The sequence below is a fragment of the Mobula hypostoma genome, chromosome 18, assembly GCF_963921235.1.
Source record: "Mobula hypostoma chromosome 18, sMobHyp1.1, whole genome shotgun sequence".
NCBI classification, from domain to species: Eukaryota; Metazoa; Chordata; class Chondrichthyes; order Myliobatiformes; family Myliobatidae; genus Mobula; species Mobula hypostoma.
Window position 1 is genome coordinate 16,637,038 of NC_086114.1, and position 22,398 is coordinate 16,659,435.

Here is a 22,398-nt window from a genome sequence, read left to right on the forward strand (position 1 = left end):
GCGTGAGGCTTGGTAAGACATTGTAGCTGAATGGAGACTCAGAGAAGTTTATAAAATGATGAGGGACAGAGATAAGGAAGATGGCCAAAATCTTTCTCCCAGGCTTGAAATGCCGAGTAGTAGAGAACATGCATTCAAGATGAGAGGAGGAAGGAGTTTATAGGGGCTTTCCACAGAGAGTGGCGGGTGTCTGGAATGGACCACCAGGGGAATGATGCAAGCAGATGAGGTAGTGGAGGCACTCAGTAAGCTAGAGGCTTTGGAGGAGAAGGAGCTGATTTCAGCCAGGTCTCCTGAGGTCAGGGAGCCGGTGGCCTGGGACGGGGCCACCTCACTCTCATTCTCCCAACTTTCCAGCACCAGTTCTCCGCTCTCCTAAAAGAAAAACAAAACAAGAGAGCTCACTGACATTGAGTACATTTATAAACTGCTTTATTTGTCATGTACATTGAAACAGGTCTCCTCTATCACCTGCTCAGCCTGTACACCATCCCTTTCCCTAACCTTCTTATTCTGGCTTCTTCCCCCTTACTTTCCAGTCCTGATGAAGGGTCTCGGCCCAAAACGCTGACTCTTTATTTCTCCCCATACATGCTGCCTGACCTGCTGAGTTCATCCAGCATTTCACATGTGTTGCTCAAGCTTTTCAGCATCTGCCAAATCTTTCATGCTTATATAAATACTTCTTTGATCCCAAAGAAAATTACAGTGTCACAGTAACATAACAAGTGCACAGATATACAAATATGAGAAGAGAAGTAAGAAAGAAAAAAAATAAGTTACCTCAAACAGTCTAACCAGAGGGGGTCATCACTTCATTATAGACCTAATGGCTGAGGGTAAGAATGACCTCATGTAGTGCTCTTTGGAGCAGCACAGTTGTCTTAGTCTATTACTAAGAGTGCTCCTCTTTTCAGCCAAGGTGGCATGCAGGGGATTAGAAACATTGTCCAGAATTGCCAGGATTTTCTCTAGGGTCTTTTGTTCTACCACAGCCTCCAGTGTGTCCAGTTTGACTCCTATAAAAGAACCAGCCTTTCTTATCAGTTTATTGAGCCTGTTGGCATCCCTGTGGTGATGCTGTTGCCCCAGCACATGACTGCATAGAAGATTGCTCTGCGACAACAGACTGGTAGAACATGTGAAGGAGAGGTTTGGAGTCTTCAAAGGACTTCAGTCTCCTCAGGAAGTAGAGGTGACTTTGGCCCTTGTACACAGCCTTTGTGTTGGTGCTCCACTCAAGCCTGTCATCCAGGTGCACCCCCAGGTACTTGTAGGTCCTCATTATATGCACATCCTCACCATTGATAGTAACAGGGAGCAGTGCTGGCTTAGTCTTCCTAAAGTCCATCACCAACTCCTGTGTCTTACTGATGTTGAGTTTATGAAATGTAAGTACTGTATTACCCTATGCAACAGCTCTCACCCTGTGCTCACATTACAGCTATCAGCATATGAAATGGGACATGGGAGTCACTGTACTTATTAAATAACAAGAAGCAGGAACTTACAGTAGTTCCATCTTCTTATTCATGGTTTCTACCACCTTCCTTTCCAGTTCTGATGAAGGGACTCAGCTTAAAATGTCGACTATTTATTCCCCTCCAGAGATGCTGCCTGATCTGCTGAGTTGCTCCAGATTTCTGCATGTGTTGCTCTGCCTTTCCAGCATCTGCAGAATTTCTTGTGCTGAAGCCTTTAACACAGCCCTTCATTCTTTTTCAGTTTAAGCATCTGATTTGTCCCGGGGCCACTGGTTCCTCGCCTTCACTGGTCTCTGGTGCTGGTGATCCATCTGTGGTCCAAGTTTGCATGTGTGACCCCGCTGGCCATATCTGCCCCTCCTGCATCCGTTGTTGGGAAAGCAGCCTTCGCACAGAGCTGGGGATCATGCCACAGTCTGAGGTACTTTACACAGTGTATTGGGGAAGAGCTTCATGAGCAGATTAGAAACATAGAAACATAGAAAACCTACAGCACAATACAGGCCCTTCGGCCCACAAAGCTGTGCTGAACATGTCCTTACCTTAGAAATTACTTAAGGTTACCCATAGCCCTCTATTTTTCTGTGCTCCATGTAACTATCCAGGAGTCTCTTAAAAGACCCTATCGTATCCAGCTCCACCTCCGTCGCTAGCAGCCCATTCCACACACTCACCGCTCTGCGTAAAAAACTTACCCTTGACATCTCCTCTGTACCTGCTTCCAAGCACCTTAAAACTGTGCCCTCTCGTGCTAGCCATTTCAGCCCTGGGAAAAAGCCTCTGACTATCCACACGATCGATGCCTCTCATCATCTTGTACACTTCTATCAGGTCACCTCTCATCCTCAGTCAAACGCATTGATTGTATCTGAGTAATTGTAAGGATTGTACTCTCGAGTCTGAGGCCCAGAGAAAGACCGTGGTGGTGGAGTGTTGAGCAAAGATGTCTTGTTGTCAAGAGCTGTTCTTCCTCCCTCCATAGGCTCACCACCTCCATGAAAATCAGAGGATGGGGATGCACTTCCTCCATCTCGCAGTACATCACAGTCCTTCTTCCCATCTCGTTTAATTCAAGTCCTCTTGACTGCGGAAACTAAAATTCTGGATGGCTTGTGTGACCCCACGAAGGGATCCATCGGAGTTAAGGTTTTCAGTGCTTGGAGAAAGACCACCATGTGAACAATTTGTAGGTGAAGTAAGAGGGCTTGTTCGACTGCTGGAGTGCCGTGAAGGTGCGCGCCCCATTGTGTTGGTGGGTGAACTCACACTAGTATTGCTGGAGTTCTTCAAATAATGATAAAGGAGCTTGGTGGCACCATCTTGGAAGGTTTTTGGCCAGGCATCAAGTAACATAATGAACTCAGGAGTGTTCAGCTCGAACAGAGAAATCAACACGACCTGCGCAGCCTGTTTACACTTTTCTTCCAGGTCAATTTCACCAGGCCCAGAGGTGTTCGAACAGGACTTGGCCAACCTCTCACCACTCAACCCACTGTGCACTGTCCTTCTCACATCAGAGCTCTTTGGTTCAGTTATCCAGGTTATGATATAGGACCCAGCAAGGCAAGTCTTACTAGAATTAACAAAATCTGCTGGGTCCATCGCCCTGGCCAGCCTCTCAATGTACTTCAAAGTAGCAACTTTCTGTCATGGTCCGGATCGGGGTCCCTTTAAATTTACCTTGTTTATGTTACAATCCGGACCGTTGATTCCCTGTTTTCCCGTGTCCCTTGACTTTGGTGATTAGAGGCAATTAACGCTCGGCTGAACCGGTAGTTTATAGTCTCCGGCTTTCAGCCATTCGGCGCAGGAGCGTCTGCAAAGTCATCAAAGGCACGGTGTGCCGATGTCATCTGGCCAGAGCAAGCCTAGTCTCTGCCAAAGCGAGTGCCGGTAATTCACCTTTTCCTCACCGGAGCAACCCTGTCCAGTTAACCTCGCCAAAGCGAGCCTGCAAAGTTTCCTCGTCATGGTGGGTCCATCAGTTAACCTGCCGGAGAGAATCAGGAGCTGCTGTCTACTGTTCCCGGGCCGAGTCGAGAGCTCGTCACTACCCAGAGGCTTCAAGTCAAGTCCTGGCCCTGGCGGCATTCTAGCACTAAGTCAAGTCCTGGCCCTAGTGGCATTCTAGCACCAAGTTAAGTCCTGGCCCTGGCGGCAGTCCAGCACCGTCAAGTCCTGGCCCTGGTGGCATCCAAGTACCATGTCAAGTCCTGGCCCTGGTGGCTTCCCAGTTCTGCACCAAGCAAATCAGCCCCCATCTTCTTTAAAAACTGAGTCAGCAGTACGAATAGCCAATCCTGTCGATCCTCTTTACGGATTATGATGAAATCTACTAGCTTCTCCAAGAACATGCTGAATACTCTCTTACTATGAGGATCTGCAAGCATACGAATGATGATTTCACACAAACGCTTCAATTCAACACGGCTTAACGTTCTCTGACTTTTTAATAGATTTCAAAGGCCTACAAGCCCTTCTTTCCTTTCAGATCAATTTGAGCTGGCACAGTGGTTTACGACCTCTGCCACATCTTCTGTCTGACGCAAGTAGTGTGAAATACCTCCATTTCTGGAGCCATAAGATCGTTCTGAACATCGCTGTTGGTGTCATCATCAGGATAAATGTATCGCCTCCTTATAGGTTTTTTCAAGGCATCTGGAACTGCAGCTTCCCCTTCTGTGCTTGTGTTCAGGATCCTCATGGCATTTACAGTGACGGGTAAACGACCAGCCTGTCCAAGCCCATATCGATCTAATCCCAATCTGTCGGAACTAGCTTCCCTACTGCATCCCTGACCGTGGGGGATCTTGCTCCGTTTCTCGGATCCTTGTGGTGCAAACGAAACCTTCTGAGGTCCACTGCTCATGCAGGAGTAAGCATCACAGAGGAGCTTACCAGGTGAACTTGATCTGCTTCCCAGTTGGGACAGTGAAACTACTTTAGCTCTGCTGTGTCCTCTGGTATCAGAGGGTGTGCTGGCAACACCGGTTGCGCTCCCAGTGCCCTGGCAACTAGACCGCACCCGACCTAGGGAAGCATCGGATCCTGGAGGTAAAGCTGAAGCCGAGCTAAAATGTCCGGGTGTGTTGCTCGGAGTTGCAGTAAAACGTGACTTGGCGTTAGCAGCTGCATTCATATCAACGTCACTGCGAGAGCGTTGCAGAGCACCCGTGGTGGATACAAACTGTAGAGGCTCGTGGTACTGTACTTCCAGTTGGACTCCATTTTGTGGACAGGGCCAACATAGGCTTTCTTGAGAACTAGATGACATAGAAACATAGAAACATAGAAAATAGGTGCAGGAGTAGGCCATTCGGCCCTTCGAGCCTGCACCGCCATTCAGTATGATCATGGCTGATCATCCAACTCAGAACCCCGCCCCAGCCTTCCCTCCATATCCCCTGATCCCTTTAGTCACAGGGCCATATCTAACTCCCTCTTAAATATAGCCAATGAACTGGCCTCAACTGTTTCCTGTGGCAGAGAATTCCACAGATTCACCACTCTGGGTGAAGAAGTTTTTCCTAATCTCGGTCCTATAAGACTTCCCCTTTATCCTCAAACCGTGACCCCTCATTCTGGACCCCCCCAACATCGGGAACAATCTTCCTGCATCTAGCCTGTCCAATCCCTTTAGGATCTTATACGTTTCAATCAGATTCCCCCTCAATCTTCTAAATTCCAACGAGTATAAGCCTAGTTCATCCAGTCTTTCATCATATGAAAGTCCTGCCATCCCAGGAATCAATCTGGTGAACCTTCTTTGTACTCCCTCTATGGCAAGGATGTCTTTCCTCAGATTAGGGGACCAAAACTGCACACAATACTCCAGGTGTGGTCTCACCAAGGCCTTGTACAACTGCAGTAGTACCTCCCTGCTCCTGTACTCGAATCCTCTTGCTATGAATGCCAGCATACCATTCGCCTTTTTCACCGCCTGCTGTACCTGCATGCCCACTTTCAATGACTGGTGTATAATGACACCCAGGTCTCGTTGCACCTCCCCTTTTCCTAATCGGCCACCATTCAGATAATAATCTGTTTTCCTGTCTTTGCCACCAAAGTGGATAACTTCACATTTATCCACATTAAATTGCAACTGCCATGAATTTGCCCACTCACCCAACCTATCCAAGTCACCCTGCATCCTCTTAGCATCCTCCTCACAGCTAACACTGCCGCCCAGCTTCGTGTCATCCGCAAACTTGGAGACGCTGCATTTAATTCCCTCATCCAAGTCATTAATATATATTGTAAACAACTGGGGTGCCAGCACTGAGCCTTGCGGTACCCCACTTGTCACTGCCTGCCATTCTGAAAAGGTCCCGTTTATTCCCACTCTTTGCTTCTTGTTTGCCAACCAATTCTCTATCCACATCAATACCTTACCCCCAATACCGTGTGCTTTAAGTTTGCACACTAATCTCCTGTGTGGGACCTTGTCAAAAGCCTTTTGAAAATCCAAATATACCACATCCACTGGTTCCCCCTATCCACTCTACCAGTTACATCCTCAAAAAATTCTATGAGATTCGTCAGACATGATTTTCCTTTCACAAATCCATGCTGACTTTATCCAATCATTTCACCGCTTTCCAAATGTGCTGTTATCACATCCTTGATAACTGACTCCAGCAGTTTCCCCACCACCGACATTAGGCTAACCGGTCTATAATTCCCCGGTTTCTCTCTCCCTCCTTTTTTAAAAAGTGGAGTTACATTAGCCACCCTCCAATCCTCAGGAACTAGTCCAGAATCTAACGAGTTTTGAAAAATTATCACTAATGCATCCACTATTTCTTGGGCTACTTCCTTAAGCACTCTAGGATGCAGACCATCTGGCCCTGGGGATTTATCTGCCTTTAATCCCTTCAATTTACCTAACACCACCTCCCTACTAACATGTATTTCCCTCAGTTCCTCCATCTCATTGGACCCTCTGTCCCCTACTATTTCCGGAAGATTATTTATGTTCTCCTTAGTGAAGACAGAACCAAAGTAGTTATTCAATTGGTCTGCCATGTTCTTGTTCCCCATAATCAATTCACCTGTTTCTGTCTGTAGGGGACCTACATTTGTCTTAACCAATCTTTTTCTTTTCACATATCTATAAAAGCTTTTACAGTCAGTTTTTATGTTCCCTGCCAGTTTTCTCTCATAATCTTTTTTCCGCTTCCTAATTAAGCCCTTTGTCCTCCTCTGCTGAACTCTGAATTTCTCCCAGTCCTCAGGTGAGCCACTTTTTTTGGCTAATTTGTATGCTTCTTCTTTGGAATTGATACTATCCCTAATTTCTCTCGTCAGCCACGGGTGCACTACCTTCCTTGATTTATTCTTTTGCCAAACTGGGATGAACAATTGTTGTAGTTCATCCATGCGATCTTTAAATGCTTGCCATTGCATATCCACCGTCAACCCTGTAAGTGTCATTCGCCAGTCTATCTTAGCTAATTCACGTCTCATACCTTCAAAGTTACCCTTCTTTAAGTTCAGAACCTTTGTTTCTGAATTAACTATGTCACTCTCCATCTTAATGAAGAATTCCACCATATTATGGTCACTCTTACCCAAGGGGCCTCTCACGACAAGATTGCTAACTAACCCTTCCTCATTGCTCAATACCCAGTCTAGAATAGCCTGCTCTCTAGTTGGTTCCTCGACATGTTGGTTCAAAAAACCATCCCGCATACGTTCCAAGAAATCCTCTTCTTCAGCACCCTTACCAATTTGGTTCACCCAATCTATATGTAGATTGAAGTCACCCATTATGATGAATGATCAGATTGAGGCAAAAACACAATGCTGTCTGAATGTTTCAGTTGGGACTCTAGGGGTTTCTGATAAGCAGGTTCCAATCAATTGAACAACATTTCAGCTTCTCTGCTAAAGTGGTTGTGAAAATCCCAATATACTTTTCAAGCTTCTAGTCTAACTTCTGAATCAGAATCATGGATACCCTTCTTTAATGTTTCAGCCAGAAGTGATGAATGTTTTTCTAATGTGTTTGCCATTCCAGCAGCAACCTTTCCAAAAATTCAGATGAACGCCTCCGAACTGCCAGAGACTTTGGTGCACAGTTGCTTGAGATGATAGGTATTAATCTATGGAAGTGCACATGTGGAACAATTAATCTGATGGCTGCTGAACCAGATGTAGCCATAACTTTGGCACTATTAGGAACAAGGTCAAATAGTGTTGGCATAATAGCTTCTGCCCCATGTTCAAACCAGTTTCCCAGAACAGATGAGAGATACCCTAACATTATACAGGCTTCACACACGACTTGAGATCATAGGTCTGTTGATCTGTCACCTGGTTCTACTCTCTGTGACACACTGGATGATTTAAGAGTGGAATTTACACTTCCCTGAAGTTCTACAAACTCGCTGCACAGTTCTGAGCCGGTGCGATTTTCGGCTCTGGGCTTGAACACCCCCTGTTCCTTGCCAGGGTGCCTGCTATTTTCTGACTACTGAACCCCAAAATAGTGGCACTGACTGGTGGGATGAATAAGGTTTGGGGTGATTAGAACAATGACAAAGATTGATTCTTACCAAAGAGATGGACTCCTTTAAGAACTGCATCTGGATTGTCAGAAGTCCCAAGAAGAATTGCTTTTGAAAGTTCCAGGAACCTTTCCCAAACCTGCTCCAAAAGTCCTGATTAACTGGAAATATTCTTCCTTGATCTCCTTGTCTTACTTGGTGCTGCTTCAAGCAACATTTCAAGTTTAAGCTTAACAGTCGTTCAACGACCCACATATACAGCTAAATGAAACATTGTTCCTCTGGGACCAGAGTACAAAACACAACACGTGTAGTCACACACAGCACATACAGTCACAAAATAACCTGCGCATAAATCCCTCAGTGACATGGCCCGAAGATTGACAGGTTGACATAAAGTGCGAGGTGCATGTTTATGTAAGACTGTATAATGTTCCTGACACTACTATAATAAACCAAGCAGTCATATAAATATGTGGAACAGCAGCATTAAAAGATGAGAAGTGACCGGTGGAGGATGAGGGTGTGTCTATGAGTTGAGGAGTAGGTGGGGGTGGAGGCAGCAGGGTGTTAACAGCCTGGGGGAAGAAGCTGTCACCCAGTCTGACAGTTTTGGTTCTTCTTCTGCAGTACCTTCTGCCTGAGGGTAGGAGGTCACAGAGACTGTGGGAAGGATGGGAGGGGTCTATGGCAATGTTGGAGGCACTGTTTATGCAGCACTTCTGGGATATGTTTACCTTCTTTTCCCAGTTCTCCCCTACACGAGGTAATAAGCAAGGCCCCCTCCATCTGGTCAGCCTCCCCACGGCAAAGAATTACCTGCCAAGCAATGCTTTCCTGACTTGGGAATCGTATTCAACAGTCGGAGAGGGAAATGGGTGGAGCGTCTCATGGCTTCAGCAACAGGGCTTTGTGTCCAAGCCACAAAGCGGGGGAGTCTTGTTCCTCTCCTCGGCCAAGTGTGCTTGATGCAAGAAATGGCACGGTCTTTAATGCCAGGTAGCTCTGGAAACACAGATGGCATCACATAGTCCTTCACTTCATCAAATACTGTGATTTCCAGTGAGGTTCTGACACCTCTCACACTACCGACCACCATTTATCCGTTTGCTGTTTCCAGATGGAATTAAAAAGCAGTGTTAAATCCTTTACGCCTACCAAAAGAATGAATCTGTTTTCCTTTTTGTGTACCCTTTATAAGCAGAACTAACAAAAATAAAGCCCATGCTGCTGTGTGTATTTCTGTGTTAATCCAGCCAGTACATACACAGTCTCTTTTTAATCATTGGTACCTGTACTGACTAGTCCCATTTCAATTACCGTCGGGGAAGAGACTGTGTGTAGTTCAGGACCTCCATCTCCCCTCTCGGTCTCAGTCAGTGTGTATGTCTCTGTCTCTGAGCATGTCTCTTTCTTTTACCCCTCTTCCAATTCAGCTGTCAAGCTCAGAGACCTTCCACAACAGGAAGCAATGCAGGGGGCAATTACCTGCAGGTTCTGGAAGCTCATTCTATGAATTAGCAGTGCGGACAACTTTCGTGAGCATTGTCACCAATCCACAGCCTCAGGAGTAAGTATTCTGCATCAAGAGCTGTGGCTAATTCCTACAGCCCACACTCACTCTCTGCTCTTGGAGCTGAGAACATTGGCGGTGCCTCTGTTAATGTCCTGGTTGACAGTCTATCACCCACCCAGCAGACAGGACCCATCAGAATTGGTGCTGCCCTGAGTTGGGTGTGACTCCACATATCCAACACGTAGAACAACACCAGCTCTCAGCTGTTCAAACCAGACACAGTCCAGGAGCCAGAGCCAGCACCTTCCAGCAGGGGCTATAAGGGAACTTGGGGTTTGGGCATTGACTTTCTAAATCCACACATGGATCAACCCAAAATTAGATTTATTTTTAAAAAGAACTAAAAGTGAAGGTGGGGGAATTAAAATCTCCACAAAATACTGGAGGAACTCAGCAGGTCAGATTGCATCTATGGAAAGGAAGAAAGATTCAATATTTTGAATCAAGACCCTTCCCAAAATGTCGACCCTTTATTCTTTTCCATAGATGCTGCCTGACCTGCTGAGCTCCACCAACATTATGTGTGTGTTACCCTTGATTTCCAGTAACCGCAGAATCTCCTGTGTTTAGCATTAAAATCTACTTGTAAGTGGGTTCACAGAAGAACTTTCTTTGAACAGAAGCTATTGATCTCACCTCTAGATATCCAAAAGTATTTCATGGCCAATGAATTTTGTTTTGAAGTATGGTCACCAATCTGCAGAAGTCAATGTTTCTTAAACAGTAGTGTTATGACTGACCTTAGAAGGAGTTGTTCTGCGTGAAAACCACTTAACTCTGGGCCTTACCTGGGATTCTCTATGGAATTCCTGTTTTCTGGACTTAGCAGAAGTGTCTTCCATCCAAACCCTGCCAACTGCATGGAGTCCTAGCAAGACAACATGGCTTTCCATAGACGCTGAGCTCTCGAGCTAAAAGTGTCCCCAAATGGATTAAACTTGGGGCAAATATGGTGACCCCCCTCATTCAATGAAAGGGGGCAACAGCTCCAGAGGAAAGGACACATTTTATTAGTTATTTAAATTAATGTTTAAGGACATAACTAAAATAAAGCTAATAAACTCAGCAGGTCAGGCAGCATCTATAGAGGGGAATATATAATCAAAATTTTGGGATGGGATGCTTAGAAGGTAAGAGGGCAGTAGGTTCTGTGATAAGGAATCAGGATCTTGACCAGAAATGTTGACTATTTATTCCCTCTCTATAGATGCTGCCTGACCTGCAAAATTCCTTCAGCATTTGTGTGTTTTGCTCTGGATTTCCAGCATCTGCCGAATCTCTAGTGTTTAAAATAAAGCTTAAGCTTCTGTTTAGGACTTTTGTGGCAATACTTTTGTGAATTTCTTTTATACATCATGGGTCTGACTGTCAAGACATGTCTACAGGCATTTGGTTACTAGACTGCACTAAAGACTCCCCAAAGACAGAGTCTGGGTGGCTGGATGTTCTTGCTATTCTCTGTAATAGTTTAGTTGGGCTCTTAAAGTCCATCAGCGAACCTGGATCTCGGTTTAAAGTCCCATCCAAGGAAAGACCCTCCAACAATGCTACACACCCTCAGATGAGATTCCTTGTACTCAGATTCCTGGGGTGGGTCTTGAATTAGCAAACTTCTGTTGTGAGAATAACTTCCTCTACCAATATCTTGGATAGATAGATAGACAGATTAGTTTATTGTCGTAGACACAAAGGTGCAATGAAATTCCGTGTTTACATGGAGCACACAGAGTAATAAAACAAATACTGTGACAAGTGCTGTGTAGCAGAATGGTCCAGACTGCAGTACCATCTAAAGTAGTGCAAAATATAATAATTATTAAATAACAATAGTCACGTGTTTCAGATTTTAATTGCCCTCTGGATGAAGCATTCTTCTTCACGTTCCTCCTAGCTTTATCTCTCTCTGTACGTTTTGGAACAGGATGGGCTGAGGAGAGTGTTTTCCCCTGAGCTCGTGAGCAGCACTCCATGTCTATTAATTGTTATTGATGCCGCTAATCTTTGTGGCAGTTGCATTATCGAGACGACAGAGGGCGTGTAATGCTGAAACAACCTGAAAATACTGTTTGAGTAACAGTGTTGGCTACAGTTCTTAAAACCGACGAAGCTCTGGATATTTGACCTGAAAGTGCATCACAGTTTCCAACATGGTTGGAGTTCCAAGATAATAGTTCATTAATAATTACAGGTTAATCATTAATTGTCATTATATTTTAACCAATAGATTTTTTCTTTTTATTCTAATTGTGTTTTTATTATTATATATAATTTATGTTTTTCTTGTGAACGTTATGCTATGTGGTGTACAACACGTTATTCATTGTACTTATGCATACGTGCACTTGTGCAAATGACAATAAACTCGACTTTTCGAGTAAATAGCATGGCCTTGAAATGTGAGACAGTCTGATTTTCTTTTGTTAGTACTGGAAGTCACAGTTCCTCATGATGCAGGAGGGTGCCTATTCAGCCCATTGAGTTCAGGTTGGCTTTCAGAACATACCCACCAGAGAAGCATCTCACTCTGACTCTGAAATTGGTGGGATTTTCGGACGGAAGATCGATCTCAGCCAATCGACCCTAAAGGTTTCATGACATAATTTTCCAACTTTAAATTTGATTTGCCAGTGCCCGGGGCCGAATCTGTGTTGGGGACGGGCTTTCTCTGTTTTGGTAGACACTAAAGGCGGACTCTAGTTGCCTATGCCAATCATGTCAGCATCATGACCAGCCTTTACCCAATCCAACCAAGGATCTTTCAAGAGCTACCAGAAAGAGCCATAACCTCCTCGCTTAAACGAAGGCTATTTCCAGAGCCGCAAAGAGCTATAGACTCCTCACCCCCAACAAAGCCCCCCTCAACCCCCGCGGGCAGGCTCTTAGTCCCATAACCAAAGCTTGCTTATCATTTAGCGTCCTAAATAACATTGGTTTATTATTGTCACATGCAGGATCATATGAAAGTACAGCACAGAAACAGGCCCTTTGGCCCATCTCCTCCGTGCCAAACCTCTTAAACTGCTGATTCCCATCGACCTGCACTCCATACCTTTACCATCCATGTACCTATGCAGTCTTCTCAGATGTTGAAATCAAACATGCATGCACCATGTGTGCTGGCAGCTCATTCCACAGTACCATGACCCTCTCAGTGAAGAAGTTTCCCCTCATGTTCCCCTTAAACTTATTACCTTTCGCTCTTAACTCGTGACCTCTGGTTGTAGTCCCACCCAAACCCCACGGGGTAAAAAAACCTGCTTTCATTTACCCTATCTATACCACTCATAATTCTGTTTACCTCTATCAAAGCTTTTCTCAATCTACATTCTAAGGAATAAAGTCGTATTCAATTCAATCTTTTCTTATAACTCAGGTACTCCAGACCCAGTAACAGCCGTTCCGAATTGATATCGATATGTGTAACTAGGGGCCGTGCATTAATCCAGATTTGATGGGAGACAGCCGTGAAGCTCAGAGGAACATCTGGAGAAACTTCTGAGATGCCTGCTTTGCTGCCACTGCTACTGTGCGATTGAGAATCTCCGGAGACGAAAGCCCCAAATCCTCGGCTTTGCATATCGCCTGTTGCCAGGGCCGGGGTCGAAATGTTCGGTAGAGATGATGCTCGGTGCATCAGTGTCGGAGAGCTGGTTGGAGGCTCAGAGTTTTTCAGACGGACTCAGAGTCGGATTGTGGTCGGATGCCGCATCGGCAAGTTGGCGGCGCTGGAGGTTTACCGTCTGCGTGAGATGATGGGACTTTCGAGAGACTTTGAGGTTTTTACTGTGCCATGGTCTGTTCTTATCAAATTACGGTATTGCTTTGCATTGTTGTAACTATATGTTATAATTATGTGGTTTTTGTTAGTTTTTAAGTTGGTTTGTCGTGTGTTTTTGTGATATCATTCTGGAAAAACATTTTTGTCATTTCTTAATGCATGCATTACTAAATGACAATAAAAGGGGACTGCATATCCTCATAATCATAACATCCTTGTAACTTTTCTCGGTACTCTTTCAACTTTATTTACTTCTTTCCTGATGTCCAATGATCTACTGAGGTACTATGGAAATAAACTTTGTTCTGCACACTGTCTATACAGATGATTTTATCACATCAGTGCATTGATGTGGCGAGAGGTCCTCTGTTGGTCAGGGTTGACAATGGATGTTGCATTCTAGCTCTCTACGATTATACAAGCTAATACGCAAGCCAGGGCAGTACCATATAGAGAACAAGCTATTGTCCATGCAGCTGATGAATCCAAAGGAATGACAGAGATGAACACAGTTTGTTAGCTGTGGCATCGCAGGAGCTGTCAGTCAGTATTGAACTCAATGTAGGATTGCCTTAGGTTCTCCAGCTTCAGATTTTTTTCTCCTGAAGGGTTTACTCCTGGGCCCTCCACTATGAGTGAGTCTAGCCATAAGGCAGCAGAAGTTTGAGATCAGTGTTTTCCTTGTCTCAGATGAGCTGCAAACCACGGCTGACAAGCCCTATCCGCCCAGAATTGAGGTAGTTCAAGGGGAAATAATAGAATGCAGAATAAAGTGTGGCAGAGAAAGTAGACAATAAGGTGAAAGGCCATAATGAGGCAGATTGTGAGGTCAAGAGTCCATATTATTGTTGTAGGAAACCATTCAATACTCTTATAACAGCAGATGGAAGCTGTCTTTGAGCCTGGTGGTATGCACTTTCAGGCTTTGTAGCTTATCTCCAATGAGAGAGGGGAAGAAGAGAGATTGTCCAGGGTGGGATGGGTCTTTGATTATGTTGGTTGCTTTACCAAAGCAGCATGAAGTGATGACAGAATCTATGAAGGGAGGCTAGCTTCCATGATATACTGAGATGCCTTCACAAATCTATTCAGTTTCTTATGGTCACACGCAGAGCAGTTGAAATTACTTGTTATATCTGCAAGTGGGCTTTGGTGACTTCTATGCAACGAATCCCTGTTCTCTGTGAACATTAGTTAGTTTTTTAATTGATTTTATATCAAAGGAGAAAATGGCAAAAAGGTACAAATGATGGCAGTGCCGGTTTTGAGCACCTTATCTAAGAAAGGAACTCTGCCATGAATGGTCACAAGTCAGCTGCAAAAGGAGGGGAGTTGGGCATGGGGCTAGCATCTCCATTCCATCACTACCCAGTGCTACAGAACACTAACAGAAGGTTCAAAGACCTCGTCCCTGGAAGAGGAAGGATACACGGGGGCTACACCTGGAGACGGTGTGGAAGTCTGGCCAAGGACAGAGGAATTTGTTGAGCTACTGTCAGCAGTCTTTGCCCCAGTAGGGGTGATGGGCTTAAAAAGAAAAACAATCTAAGAAACGATGTGGTCAAATTGGAGAAGATCCAAAGGAGGTTTACAAGAATGATCCTACGAATAAAAGGGTTAATGTATGAGAAACATTTGATGGCTCTGGGCCTGTATTCTGTGGTGTTTAGAAGAATGGCTGTGGGGGGGATCTCATTGAAACCTATTGAATATTGAAAGGCTGAGATGGAATCGAGGTGTAGAGGACTTTTCCTGTAGTGGGGGATTCTAGGGCCTGAGGACATAGCCTCAGAATAGAAAGATACTTTATACTTTATTGTCGCCAAACAATTGATACTAGAACGTACAATCATCACAGCAATATATGATTCTGCGCTTCCCGCTCCTGGGAGTACAAATCGATAGTAAATATTAAAAATTTAAATTATAAATCATAAATAGAAAATAGAAAAGGGAAAGTAAGGTAGTGCAAAAAAACCAAGAGGCAGGTCCGGATATTTGGAGGGTACGGCCCAGATCCGGGTCAGGATCCGTTCAGCAGTCTTATCACAGTTGGAAAGAAGCTGTTCCCAAATCTGGCCGTATGAGTCTTCAAGCTCCTGAACCTTCTCCCAGAGGGAAGAGGGACGAAAAGTGTGTTGGCTGGGTGGGTCGTGTCCTTGATTATCCTGGCAGCACTGCTCCGACAGCGTGCGGTATAAAGTGAGTCCAAGGACAGAAGATTGGCTTGTGTGATGTGCTGGGCTGTGTTCACAATCTTCTGCAGCTTCTTCCAGTCTTGGACAGGACAACTTCCATACCAGGTTGTGATGCACTCTAGAAGAATGCTTTCTACGGTGCCTCTCTAAAAATTAGTGAGGGTTTTAGGGGACAGGCCAAATTTCTTTAGTTTTCTCGGGAAATAAAGGCGCTGGTGGGCCTTCTTGGCAGTGGACTCTGCTTGGTTGGACCAAGTCAGGTCATTTTTGATATTGACCCCAAGGAACTTAAAGCTTGACCCTTTAGAAAAGAGATGAGGACGAAATTCTTTAGTCAGAGGGTGGAATCTGTGGAATTTATTACCACAGACAGCTGTGGAGGCCAAGTCGTCAGGTAGACTTAAAACAGAGGTTGGCAAGTTCTTACTTAGAAACCGTGTCAAATGTTGCAGGATGAAAGGCAGGAGAATGGTGTTGGTGAATGGAAATTTGCTCAGGTGCATCACATTCACAAAAATCTGGAGAACACCAGTTCATTTAATTGCCCCATCTTTGTCTTTATTCACTTCCGTCTTCTCCGCCCCCACCAGAAAAGCCCTAAAACCTTTCTCTATGCCTTTCTCTACCACGGTTCTCATCCAGTAACACTCTCATCCAACTGGATGAACTTACCTTACCCTGAACAACTTGTCCTTTGACTCCTCTCAGTTCCTACAAGTCAAAAATACAGCCACAGGCATTGTCGTAGGCCTTAGTTGACTATGCGGAAGAGTCCCTTTTCCAAACCTTCTCTGGTACTACTTACCAACTCTTTCTGTATTAGATATTGATGACTAAATTGATGCTGTTTCCTGCATCCCAAAGGAACCCATCGCTTTTATCACCTTTGCTATTAACATCCAATTTCATTTGAAGGTTTTTTGCCACTTCTCTCCCTTTTCTAGATAGTTCTGTCTCAAGCTCAGAGACAAACTGTCCTGTTCTTCAGAATGAAACAACTTCCTTAGCTAGAGAGATGAGGAGGAATTTCTTTAGCCAGAGGGTGGTGAATCAGTGGAATTCATTGCCACAGCTGGCTGTGGAGGCAAAGTAGTTGGGTGTGATTTGAGGTAGAGATTGATAATTTTTTGATTAGTAAGGGTGTTTAGGGCTACATGGAGAAGGCAGGATTGGAAAAAAAAGTATCAGTCATAATTGAATGGTGGAGCAGACTCGATGGGCTGAATGCCTTAATTCTGCTCCCATATTCATATATGAGTTAGTGACCTTTCCTCAGGAGAGGAAGGGTTACTGAACTAAAATATTGATCAATTTATTTTTCACAGATGCACTTGACTAGCTGAGTTCTTCCAGCTTTTCTTTTTCAACTTCAGATTGCAATATCTGCAGTTTGACCTGTTTTCCAAAAGGATCAACATTGTCTCTCTCTATTGCATTTCCAGTGCCAGACACAGGATGGCAGTTATGCCACAGCACAGCCACTCACCCAGTGATCTGACCTGGCATCTTGCCTGGAGGTTGCTGCAATGAATTCCAAGCTAAAATGCTGTGTAATTGTCACTTATAAAGGACTTTTTTTTACGGCTTTTAAATGAAGAACCATGGCTAAGAGCACAATGATTGAAAGTACAAGACTAATATTTGGAAACATTTTCTGAACTGGCGGTAAAATTTAACATGGAGCAGGCCATTCAGTCCACCATGAATATGCTAACCATGATGCCAATTTAAACTAATCCCTCGTGGTCTGTATCCCTATATTTTCGCCCTGTTCATATGCCTCTTGGATTTGCTATCCTTGTATGATGCACGTTCAGCTCCAATAATGATTGTTTCAAAGGTGAAGATACATATTCAATCTTTTATTAGTAATTAGGAAAGATACAATCTTGAAGTGATGAAACAAAGTGAAATTGAGCGTAACTGAGCAGTCAATAAAAGATACAACATCCATCGGCTGCCAGCTGCATACTGCCGCAGGCAAAGCAGGCGAAACTTATTCCCTTCACTTTTACTATGCCCCTCCAACAGGACCACAACCTTGTCCTAGAGTTTGGAGGCTGCATGCCTCAGTGACCCAGGGAGCTATGTTAACTGGAGTTAGGGCCTTGTACTTTGACTCTCAGTAGGGTCACCCATGCTAATCAGATCAAAGAGTAGAAGCCAGACGAAGAGCAGTCCATCGGTCCTCCAGATTCAGAGGGTTCAGCTCAGGTCTAATCACCCTGAGAGATCAAAAGTAAATGTTACGGAAACAGTAATGAAAAATCCTATATCTGAGTGTGACAGTATTCCTAAGTCTCCACCCGGGATTTGCATGACTGACAGATGTGAAAACCGAGAGGAAGCTACAGGCACGATGAAGGAAGCCCTGAACACTGCCAAGGCTAAGGACAGACAGAGATGGATAACCTTCTTTGCAGGTCTTCATAGGCAGTTGATGATAATAATTTTACCACACCCTACCCATATGACTAGTTACCATAATAAACGCGCAACTCAGAATACAATGCAGATAGAAAACGGATGCATAAACACAAAATATTCTGCAGGTGCTGGGTTCAAAGCAACATGCACAAAACGCTGGAGGAACTCAGGAGAGTCCTGACGAAGGGTCTCGGCCTGAAACATTGACTGTTCATTTCCATGGATGCTGCCCGACCTGCTGAGTTGCTCCAGTGTTTGGTGCGAGTTGCTGAAAACGGATGAATGACTCCTACAATCTGTTTGTCTTTAAACTTCTAGTAACTTGTAGCATATTTGGTTCAATATTTCTGTAGTTTCTTCATCTGTGAAGCTGAAGTGAGAATCAGTCGGTACCTGTTCACTGGTTTCTTATCCAATAGCATTCATCCCTGTTTGCAGTATGAAAGGAGAGCATGTTCTGAGGTTCCTTTGTGACTACTTTCCCTGCCTTGCCTGCTGATACAGCCTGACCCTGTCTGACCTGCAAACAGCTAATAAAACAGCTGTAATGGTGAGATTTGCTCCTCATTGTTGCCCTCCAGAAAAAGCTACTGGACATCATCAACTCAATGTCTAATACTATCGTCTCTGCTTCCACCACTCCACCTTGGCAACACATTCCAGACACTCATTTTCTGTGTAAACAAAAACTTGCCTCATGCATCTCCTTTGAACTTTTCCTCTCTCACTTCAAAGCAATGACCTCCAGTATTGACAAGTAAAGACTCTCTATCTAAAGTAACACACACAGAATGCTGGAACTCAGCAGGTGAGGCGGCGTCTATGGAAATGAATAAATAGTTGACGTTTTGGGCTGAGACCCTTCCTCAGGACTGAAGCTGACTCTCTGTCTACGCTAACTATGCCTCTCATCATTTAATAAACTTCAATCAGGTCATTGATTTGGTCTCCACAGCAGTCTATGCCAAGGGATTTCACAGATTCACCACCCAATGGTAGAAGAAATTCTTCCTCATCTCGGTTCTAACAGATGCCGTCGTATTCAGAGCCTGTGAACTCTTGTCCCAGGCTCTCTCACTGCTGAGAAAATCCACTCCTTATTTTGTGTGCTGCTCTGAATTAAAACTGCACTGAGATTTTTTTTTGACATCCAATAGTCTGGAAGAGCTACCAGTCAGGTATCAGTACAGAGAGTGCTGGATCATCAAAGATTCACAGCTTTTTGTGAATTCACCGGAACACCCGGATCTCTCTGAATTTATCTAAAGCAATTCTGGTTTATTTTTATGAATCAGAGTTAGGTTTATTGACACTGATGTATCAAAATCTATTATGAAAGTACGTGTATGTCACCATGTACAACATTGAGATTCATTTTCTTTGCAGGCATTTACAGTAAAATAAAGACATATAATAGAATTTATGAACAACCCTACATAAACAAAGGCTGATAATCAACCACTGTGCAAAAGAAGACAAACTGCATGTACAGATAAATAAATGAATAAACAAATAAATAAATTAGCTAATTAAGGGGAGGAGAAGATGGCGGTGCGACGCAGCGCGTGCGGCCACTCCGGAATGATATCTGTATTTGTTAAGTAGGGTACCGTGCACAATCCTGATTTGATGGAGACAGACGTGAGAAGCACGGAGGAACATCTAGAGAAACTTCTGAAAATGCCCACTTCGCTGCCGCTGCTACTGTGCGATCCAGAATCTCCGGAGAGGAAGGCCCCAAATCCTCGGCTTTGCCTATTGTTTGGCGGCCGGGGCCAGGGTCGAAGCGCTCGGCAGAGATGGTGCTCGGTGCTTGGTGTCGGAGGGCTGGTCGGAGGCTCGAAGTTTTCGGACGGACTCAAGAGTCGGCTGTGGTCGGGTGCTTCCAGGGTGCCGCATCAGCAAGTTTGCGGTGCTGGAGGTTCATGGCAGGGAGAGTTTTCTTCCTTCTACCGTCTGCGTGAGATGATGAGACTTTCGAGAGACTTTGAGACTCTTTTTTACCGTGCCCATGGTCTGTTCTTTATTAAATTACGGTATTGCTTTGCACTGTTGTAACTATATGTTATAATTATGTGGTTTTTGTCAGTTTTTCAGTCTTGGTCTGTCTTGTGTTTCTGTGATATCATTCTGGAAGAACATTGTATCATTACTAAATGACAATAAAAGGGGACTGTGTGTCCTCATAATCTAATCTAATCTAATCTAATTAATTGATTGATTATACTAAGAACATGAGTTGTAATGTCCTTGAAAGTGAATCTGAAGGTCGTGGAACCTGTTCTGAATGGAAATGAGTAAAATTCTCCATGCTGATGGTTGTAGGGTAACTGTAACTGTCCCTAAACCTGGAGGTGTGAGACCTAAGGCTCTTTTATCTCCTTGCCTGATGGCAGTAGTGAGAAGAAGGCATGGGCTGGATGCTGGGGGTCCTTGATGATGGTTGATGCTTTGTTATGGCAACGCTCCTTGTAAATGTGCTCAATGGACACACAGTATGCTGTGAAATTTGTTGTTTTGCAGCAGCAGTATAGTGTAATACATGATAAACTGAACTGGACTATCCTGTTGGGAATGGGCAGCCCAGGAATACTGCTTCCTACACTCACTGGCCATTTTATTAGGTATTTTCTGTAACTAGTAAAGTGGCCAATGAGTATATGTTTGTGTTCTTCTGCTGCTATAGCCCATCCACTTCAGTTTTCAAAGTTTGGGTATTCAGGGAAGCTCTTCTGCACACCATTGTTGTAACACATTGGTTATTTGAGTTACCGTTGCCTTCCTGACAGCTTGAACCAGTCCGGCCATTCCTCTAGGTCCTCTTTCATTAACAAGGTGTTTTTGCTCACAGAATGGCCACTCACTGGATGTTTTTTTGTGTTTCGCACCATTTTCTGTAAAGTTTAGAGACTGTTGTGTGTGAAAATCCCAGGAGATCAGCGATTTCTGAGATACTCAAACCACCCCATCTGGCACCAACAATCATTTCCTGGTCAAAATCACTTGGATCATATTTCTTCCCCTTTCTGGTCTGAACAGCAATTGAACCTCTTGACCAGGTCCACATGGTTTTATGAATTGAGTTGCCGTCACATGATTGGCTGTTGAGATATTTGTATTAACAAGCAGGTGTACAGATGTATCTAATAAAGTGGCCAATGAGTGGACAAGAGGCCGTAGAGGCTCCATTAGATTGCAAAGGTGTACGCCACACAGGAGAAAATGAAACTTCTGAGCAGGCAGACGGACAGAGGTGAGGGGTGAGCGTGTAGAGGGCAGGGATGGATGTCCAAACGTTTTGCCCTACTGGCTGTTATCTCGAATTAAACATGGGCAGTTTTTTTCAACAAAACTGACAAAAGGCAGTAAGAGATTAGTGTTTATTCTGTGACTTTTAAAATAAATATGAAACCAATAAAACTATGAATATTTTCATACATGCAGTTACAAACATGGATGGGTAAACCCCTCTAAAATGTACAGCAACAGCACAACTGATTGGCTGCTGGGAGAGCGAGGTGAGGCGGGGGCAGGGGGAGGTGAAGGGGGAGCCAAGCACCCTCCATTTAACTGGGCTTGTAGGTGTGTTTGTACATGAAGTGGCTGTGCTGACTGATCTTCTGACAATGACCAGGTTTACGATTATCCACTCCTGTGAGATCACAGGCACAGCCGCCCCGCACACACGATCAGCGATGGGTGAGGGGGTGGGGAGGTGCAAGCAGGAAAGGTTGGTCACCATGATGCAGAAGGTTACCCGCGGGGCACCCGCGAGGCTGGAGGAGGAGAAGCTCCCGGTCAATGAAGCAAGGTCTGTCTGATGGCAACAGCAGCTGGAGGACAGCTTGGTTTCACCCCAAAGTTCAGGGTGGTGTGACTATTTGACTCAGGATGCCCTGAGCAAAGGCAGCACACACTGGGCAACGGGTCCTGAACTGTGAAAGTTACTGTCCTGGTGGCAGCAGCACTAGCTAGGCTGAACAACAACCCAGAGAGAGCTTCACTCTGTGCCTGACTCCAGAAAGGAGTGCGTGATGGCACAGTGTAGAGAGAGCTTTGCTCTGAATCTGCCCTTGGGAGTGTGTGATGGGACAGGGTGAAGGGAGCTTCACTCTGTGCCTAACCCCAGACAAGAGTGTGTGATGGCACATTGTAGAGGGAGCTTCACTCTGTGTGGCACCTTTTTTTTTAATAAAAACTTACCTGCTTTTATTTAAGGCCATGTTACATGACCTTGTACTGTACTGGATGGCACACAGATCAGAGAAAACCTCCCTTGATCATTTATTACCTGTGCCTTTAAAGAATTGTCAGCGCAATACTGTTACAATAAAATTAAGAAGTAATGTCTTCACATTCAGTACTTCCAGGAATGTATAAATGTTGATTTTATTCCAAATACAAAATAAATTACGAGTCTTAGCAC

The 22,398-nt window shown here is 44.5% G+C and overlaps 1 pseudogene; it reads right to left on the reverse strand.

Moving 5' to 3' along the window:
- Positions 1–2,549: 2,549 nt before the first annotated feature.
- Positions 2,550–22,195, reverse strand: LOC134358435 (CLIP-associating protein 1-like; annotated as a pseudogene).
- Between the last annotated feature and the right edge of the window lie 203 nt (positions 22,196–22,398).